We start from the raw sequence: 8620 nt of genomic DNA, 5'->3' as shown, positions 1-8620 counted from the left end.
GGTTAAGCGACTCAGCTAAGGCCACACAGCTGTAGGTGGCAGAGCCAGAAGTGGACTCAGCAAGCAGCGTCTCTTTTCTTCTTTCTCCGTCTTACACTCTACATTCTCTTCCAAGTGCCTGCCTTCCTCCAAAATTAGCAAGAGCAGATAATTGAGGCCCAATGAGCAGTGGCAAAGTGGGTCTCAGAATCTCACCCACTCTGACCAACTGTTTACATTAAATGCCCAGGAGGAGAGGTCGTTTGTCTGGCACCCTCCTCACAGGTTCCTGGAACCATGAGGCAAGGCTAGGAGCAGCTTCTCAACCTGATATGAACATGCCACTGGCGGGCGGGGGGGCGGTGTGTGTGGCCTTGATTAAAAGCTGATTCGCATCCAGTCTGTCTGGGATGAGATCCTGCTTTTCTAACAAGCTCCCAGGGTGCTACGGCCCCAGGACGGTCCAGCCTCTGGCGGTGGGGACAGGTGGACATCCACCCTAACATCAGGCCTTCCGGGAGGGCCACGTGCCTCCAGCACGTGGAGGACATTCCCGAGCTGCCACTGGCCGGGGTTTTGAGTCTGGCTGGTAGCAGCTTCACCGGCTGACACTGGGGCAGCAAATCTCTGTCCTGCTCAAGATGCAGGAAGATGAGGCTTGAGAGGGAGCAAGGTTCCTCCGGACTTGGCGGTCCTTCCTCATTCCGCACCAGCTGGTGTGGGTGCAGCACAGAGCGGACGCCCAGGGCTGTGCCCAGGGAAGCACGGGAGGCGCTCTCTTCCCCCGAGGGTGTCCCGGGAGGGCTGGGACCTCTGGCAGCTCCAGCTGTTCCTCCCCAGCTCAGTGTGCAGCTCGCAGCGACTCAGCTGGAAGCAGCTTGCGGGGGCGGGGTTTCCTTCGCTGAGGCTCGCCCTGTTGCATCCACCCCACGCATGTAACCCCCTCCGCCCAGGAGCGCATCAGCCGGCTAAGGATAGTGAGCAGGAGGTAAATGTCTTGGAGCCGTGGTGCCTTTCTGACTCGGCCGGGCCTGGACATCCCACTCCAACTGTGTGTAAGTGACAAGAACACACCCTTGTTTGGTCCAGCCACGCCGCTGTGGGCTTCCTGTCACATCCATCCAAACACCACCCTAAGGAAAAGGTCCCCGAGGCCCCTGTAGGAGGGGTTCAACACTCCACTGCAGGTGTGGGCAGTGGGAGGGATGGATAGCTGTTCCCAGGGACACCCACCAAGTGGCTGCTCCCTGACATCGAGGGAATGTCACAGAGGCCAGTGTGACGGGAAATCCTTTATTCCTCTTGCAGGATGTTGGACTTTGACCCAGATGTCTTAATCCTTTCAGTCTGCTGTAACAAAATGCTGTAGACTGGGTGGCTTACAAACAACAGACATTTATTTCTCACAGTTCTGGAGGCTGGAAGCCGAGATCAGGGTGCCAGCATGGTCAGTTCTGATGAGGGCCCTCTTATGGGTTACAGATGGCCACCCTCTCCCTGTGTCCTCACATGGCAGAAAGAGGGTGAGGGAGCTCTCTGGGGCCTCTTGTATAAGGGCATTAATCCCATTGGTGAACACTCCACCCTCGTGACCTAATCACCTCCCAAAGACCCACACACACACCTTCTAATACCATCACATTGGGGGTTAGACTTTGACATATGAATTTTGGGGGACACAAGCATACAATCCATAACACCAGACCTGCACTTGTGAAGGTCAGAGGTTTAATAACTGTCTCAGTGAAAGAATGTGTCAGTTTAAATATTACTGTATTTTGAAAATGTATAAGACAAAAAGTCAAGTTCATACAGGACTTTAAGTAAAATTTCCGTATATGCATTTCCTCTCTCCTTTGTCTCCTCATCTCTGTGTAGTGGGGAGAGTAAAACCCTCCTCTTAGACTTTCTGTGAGGATGAAACAAGCCCGTGTTTATGAGGACTTGGGAGCATGCCCAGCACATAGTAGGCCCTCAATAAGTACTTGCTTGGAAAAACCATCAGGTGTCACATTTTTAGCAGTGTCCTTCAGAATAATACTGCCTTACCCTGATTCATCACACTGGCTGATGGTTAAAAGCAAGTCTCAGGAACATCCCAGCATCTGCCCTGCCCAAGGCCACCGTGCTTCGTAATCATCACTATAGCTATTGGTTGTTGAGCGCTGCCTGCCTGCCAGTCATGGGGCTGAGGGTGTACGTGCATCAGCTCATTTAATCCTCACCAGAGCCTTAGGAGGGCAGGACTCAAATAACAGTAAAACAGAGCGGTTGAGAGCATTCATTCTACAGTTCAGTACACCCAGTAGAAACTCCAGATTTGACCTCTGCTTCCAGCCAAGGTTTAGAGGTCTCAAAAGACTTTATTCCTGTGATAAGAAGAAGGAAAACAAACAAACAAAATTGAAATTATATGTTTCTATGAAGCTAGCAAAAAGTGAACACAAGGAAGCCTTGGTGAACTAAATTCCCAAGAGGACTGAGACTTTCATAGGTGAACAGGAAACTGAGGCAGCTTCCATAACCTGGTCTGGGTAAGAGCAATGCTGCCATAGATGGAGAGACTTCGCAAAGATAAGGGGAAATCAGCCAGATCTTGGAAAACAGAGTGGGTTTGTAGTACAGATTGGAGTCTGGAAGAGCACCAAACACAAGGACACTTGGCCCAGAAATTTCCTCCTCTGAGTTTTGCCAAGAAAACAGCAATAGGGTAGAGGATGGTAAGTAGAAGGAAACAGCATAATCCCAAACATTCTTATGGTGATTGGATTCTGGGGCTCTGCCAGAGCTGAATCCAAAGATGCACCAAAAATATCTGAAATTGAAGCCAAATGCCTACCAGTTCAAATGACAAAATAAAAAAGTCAGTGGCCCAGGAGACTGGGGACTGGGCTAACCACAGAGAACATGGTTGAATTAAAACTGCAGCCCAGGGCTTCCCTGATGGCGCAGTGGTTGGGAGTCCGCCTGCCGATGCAGGGGACACGGGTTCATGCCCTGGTCCGGGAGGATCCCACATGCTGCGGAGCGGCTGGGCCCGTGGGCCATGGCCGCTGAGCCTGCGTGTCCAGAGCCTGTGCTCCACAACAGGAGAGGCCACAACAGTGAGAGGCAAATCTCATCCTGTTCTAGGAGGAATCTGAAGGATCACCCCTGCACCAGATGGAAGAAAGTGCTTATAGTCAACATGAGTGTGTATACAATAATATTATTCTACACATTCAAGAAACTCAATGAATACCAAGTAAGATAAATTCAAAGAGATCCATATAGTAGGACCTCAATTATGTTGAAACCACAAAGAGAAAATCTTAATAACAGCAAGAGAAAAACAACTCGTCGGTAAAGGCAAACAACAATACAATAATAGCTGATTTCTCTCGTCTAAAAGGATGGAATCCTGGGGCAGTGGAATGACACATTCAGAATGCCAAAGAAAAAATTGTCAATCAGGAATTGTGTATCCAGTGAAACGATTCCTCAAAAATGAAGTAAAATAGAGACATTTTTAGATAAATGAAGACTGAGAGACTTTATTGCTAGCAGACCTGCCTTACAAGAAATATAAAGTCCTCTGGGGGAAAGGAAATGAATCCAGATCTTAACTTAAATCCATGGGAAGAAGTAAAGAGAAATAGAAATGGTAAATATGTAGGTTTATGTAACAGATAAACATGTTTTTCTCTTATTTCTTCCCTTAACTTCCAAAAGACATGTTTGCATAAAGCAATAAGTATGACACTGCAGTGTTGTGTTTATAACATATATACATATGGATAGATAGATAGGTAAATAGATAGAATGATTTGTTGCCTATGACAATAATAGCACAGAGGAGAGGGGGGTGGAATTGAACTAGACTGGAGCAAATGTTCTGTGTTTTACCAGAATTGAGTTAGTGTCAATCTGTGGTTAAATGCATATTGTAATGCCTAAAGCAATCACTGCGGGGGGAAGACACTTAAAATGTCATTTAAAAATCAACAAAAGAATTAAAAGGATATACTAAAAATATGTAACACAAGAGAAGGCAGTAATGAGGAACAGAGGGGGAAAAGGCATACAGAAAACAAATAGCCAAATGGCAAATATAAATCCAAACATATTAATAATTACATTAAATGTGAATGGTCTGAACATCCCAATCAAAAGGCAGATGTTGTCTGACTGGGTGAAAAAGCAATATCCAGCTAGAGTCTACCTACAGAAGACACACCTTAGATTCAAACACACGAATAGGTTGGAAGTAAAAGGATGGAGAAAGATAAACCATGCAGTTAACATAAACTTACCATGTCACCCAGCAATTCCACTCCAAAGAATCTTCCCAAGAACAGTGAAAGCATATGCCCACACAAAACCATGGACCTGAATGTTCACAGACGACATTATTCATAATAATGAAAATCTTGAAACAATCCAAATGTCCAAAAACAAACGTATAAACAAAACGTGATGGACTCATACAATGAAATACTATTCGGCAGTTAAGAAATACAGACATAAGCTACAACATGGATGAACCTGAAAAAAATTATGCGAATGGAAAGAATCCAGACAAAAGATTACATACTATCTGATTTCATTTATATGAAATGTCCCAAATTTATGAGAGAGAGAAACAGATCAGCAGTTGTTTAGGGGTGAGGATGGGAGAAAGGATGAATTGCAAATGGGCATGAAGGAACATTTTAAGGTGGTTGAAATGTTCTAACACTGGATTGTGAAGATGGTTGCTCAGCTACAGATTTACTAAAAATTATTGAATTGAAAAAAGTATACATTTAACAACCAAAAAAAAAAAAAAGATATATGACAGAATATTTTGCTTCTGTCCATCTGCCTTAATGTTTGGAAACACTTTAAAATACAAATAAAAATTGTTTGTAGGGCTTCCCTGGTGGCGCAGTGGTTGAGAGTCCGCCTGCCGATGCAGGGGACATGGGTTCGTGCCCCGGTCCGGGAAGATCCCACATGCTGCGGAGCGGCTGGGCCCGTGAGCCACGGCTGCTGAGCCTGCGCGTCCGGAGCCTGTGCTCCACAACGGGAGAGGCCACAGCAGTGAGAGGCCCGCGTACCGCAAAAAAAAAAAAAAAAAATTATATATTTTTTTATTGCCTAAATATAATCCATTGGGAAATAAAGTAGTAATTGATAATGCACTTTTTCTAGTACAAAGTCATGGTTAAATATCATTGTAATATGGACATAAAGAAGAAGAATTTCTATTTTACCAAAAAAAATTTTAATGAAGGTGAAATAAAGACATTTCCAGAAATATTACAGCTGAGAGAATTCATAGCCTGCAGACTCGCTGTACCAGAGACGCTAAAGGGAGCTCATTAGGCTGAAGAGAAATGATACCAGATGGAAATGCAGATCTAATAGAAAGGAATAAAGAGTGCCAGAAATGCAAATACACGGGCAAACATAGAAGACTATTTTCTCTCTTTCCTAATTTCTTTAAAAGGCAGTTGACTTTTTAAAGCAAAAATAATGCCATATTGTGGAGTTTATAACATATATAGAAACACGGTATAACCAGGGGAAAGACAAGAGAGGAGTAATTATATCGTTGCAAGTTTCTTGTGTTATGCAGAAGCTCCTTAATACTAACTAAACATACACTGTAAGAATACATGCTTTATTTAATCTCTGAAGCAACCACTAAAAAAATTCAAATAAATGAAAATTAAGAAAGTACAGCTGCAAAATCAATAATAGAATACTACAACATACCTGATTCATTCAAAAGAAGACGGAAAAAGAGAAACCAGGAACAAAGGTCAGATAGGATAAATAGAAAACAAACAGCAAGATAATGGACTGAAACTCAACCACATAAATACTTAACATTAAATGTATTAATAGTCAGACTGCATAAAATTAAAAATTAATTGTCGGACTGCATAGAAAAGCAAGACCTAACTGCGTGCTGTTTATAATAGGTGCCCTATAAATATAAAGATACAGATAAGTAAAAGGATGAAAAAATTACAATGCAAACACTAATTACAAGAAAGCTGATGTAACCGTATTAATATCAATAAAGTAGACTTTGAGGCAAGAAGTATTACCAGAGATAAAGAGGGATATTTCTCAATAATTAATAGGTCCATTCATCAAGATGACGTAACAATCCTAAATATGTCTGTGCCTATTAACAGAGTTTCAAAATACGTGAAATGAAAACTGACAGAACTAAGTGGGAAATAGTTAAATTCACAATCATCGTTGGGTAGGCAACTCCCTTGTGGTAAGATTGCCTCCAAAGACAGCCAATACCAATTCCTCCAGCCTCCAACCATGTGCCATGCCTTCCAACATGAGATGGAGCTGTTTTCCCGCTCCTTCAACCCAGACTGTCCTTGTGACTTGCTTTGACCAACTGAATTTAGCAGAAGTGACACTATATCAATTCCAGCCCAAGTCCTTAAGAGGCATGGAAGATTCTCTTTCACTCTCTTGGACTAGACTATTGAATATGAAAGCCAGGGAAGCCCCTTGGAGGACAGCTGTTGCGACCTAGGCAACAACAAGTACCAAGGCCTCAGACGTGTGAGTGAGTCTTCCAGATGGTTGCAACTGTACAGGTGACACCAGCTAACACTTCAACAAGAAGAAATGCCCAGTGGACCCACAGAATCATGGGGAACGATGAGTTGTTTTAAGCCATGAAGTTGTGGGGTGGTTTGTTATGCAGCAATCCATCATTGAAACACACCTTTCATAGTAGTTGGTGGAACCAGCAGACAAAAGCCAGTGAAGACAGCAGCTTTACCGCACGGGGACGGCATCCTCTGTATGCCCACACCCCCACCCACACACTTTGCTGCAGCTGCCCAGCCCAAAGGAGGGGTCGTGGGAAGTCCCCAGGGAGGGCCAGTGACTCTGAGAGGTGGAAACAAGAGAAGGTGAGGAGCGAGATGTCCAGTTGGCTGAGATTCTGGAGCTCTTACTGCAACTGTTCTTCCAGGGCAACAATGAAAGGCGTGTAACATTTGGACAAGGTGTAGGGGGGATGATGGCACAGCAGCAGACGCAGCTTTGACGCGGATGCTGACTTACTCCTTCGTGAAAACTCTATGATGGTCAAAACTAGCTCTATCAGAAAAAAATGGTCCCAATCCTGCCAAGGAGGAAGTGTCCACACTCGCTGGAGCCCCGCTAGGCTAGGGATTTTTTTCATGTGTTTTCTATTGTTTAGTGGGTGGTGAGGTGATGCGAGCCACAGAAACAAAAGTAGAAATGGGTCCAAACTCATCATATTGTATACATTAAATATCTATAGCTTGTTGTATAGCAAATATACTTCAATAAAGCTGTGAAGGAGGAAGAGGAGGAGGAGAAATAAGGAAAGGAGAAGAAGAAATGGGTGACTACATCTGCTCTGCTCCTACTCTATATCCTGGTTTCGGAAATCTACCATCTTCCTGGGGATGATGACTTCAGGAAGAGAAAAGAAAAGGCCGTTAAAAGAGTAGTTGAGGGCTTCTCTGGTGTCACAGTGGTTGAGAATCTGCCTGCCAATGCAGGGGACACGGGTTCGAGCCCTGGTCTGGGAGGATCCCACATGCCGCAGAGCAACTGGGCCCGTGAGCCACAACTACTGAGCCTGCACTCTGGAGCCTGTGCTCCACAACAAGAGAGGCCGCGATAGTGAGAGGCCCACGCACCGCGATGAAGAGCGGCCCCCACTTGCCACAACTAGAGAAAGCCCTCGCACAGAAACGAAGACCCAACACAGCCATAAATTAATTAATTAATTTAAAAAAAAGAAACTCAAGGCTAAAATTAGGGAGTTGTTAACTACCAAAAAAAAAAAAGAGTAGTTGACATCTCGGAGGCAGATGAGAGACACATGGCTCTTCAGGAACATACGGGCCAACCTGAGCAAGGAAGGCCTGATTTTTAGCTTTTCCTGCAGGAGTGAGATGTTTGATGAGGAAGAAGCCCTGAGGGACTATTACTAGGTGCTGGGTAGAGCTCGGTGGCAGGAGCTCTGGGCCACCTGAGCTCCCTTCAGCAATTGGAGGCGGGTCCCTGGGCCATGGCAGCCTTGAATAGCCGAGCACCCAGCTAAGCCGTGCCCACCTTAGCAGACACCCAGGCAACCCTGAGACACACGAGCAAACCCAGCCAAGATCAGCAGGGCCACCCAGCCCATCTCAGCATCAGTCAACCTCCAGCTGACCCTGAGATTCATGAGAGACCCAGGCTGAGGCCTGCAGAGAGCAGCCAACCTCCAGCTGACCCCGACATGCAGGAGTGAGCCCAACTGAGGTCAGCAGAACTGTCAACCAAGTTCAGCCCAAGTTAGTCAGTTCCAGCCAACCTGCAGATTCATTATCAACATCAAGCTACTCATCAAGCTGGACAAGGCCTGGGTGCCCCTGGCAATACACTGGAGCAGAGATGTTTTTTTCAACAAATGGTGCTGAAACAGCTAGACAGTTACATGCAAAAGAAAGGAAGGAAGGGAGGGAGGGTTGGAGAGACGGAGGGAGGGACTGAGAGGGAAAGAAAGAAAGATCTAAACACAGACCTTTCACCCTTCACAAAAATTAACTCCACAATTATACCCCAATAAAGATGTTAAAAAAAAATTAACTCCAAATGGATCATAGACTTAAATGTGAAA

This window comes from Phocoena sinus, chromosome 7, assembly GCF_008692025.1.
Source record: "Phocoena sinus isolate mPhoSin1 chromosome 7, mPhoSin1.pri, whole genome shotgun sequence".
In the NCBI taxonomy this organism is placed as follows: domain Eukaryota; kingdom Metazoa; phylum Chordata; class Mammalia; order Artiodactyla; family Phocoenidae; genus Phocoena; species Phocoena sinus.
This window is presented reverse-complemented; position numbering follows the sequence as displayed.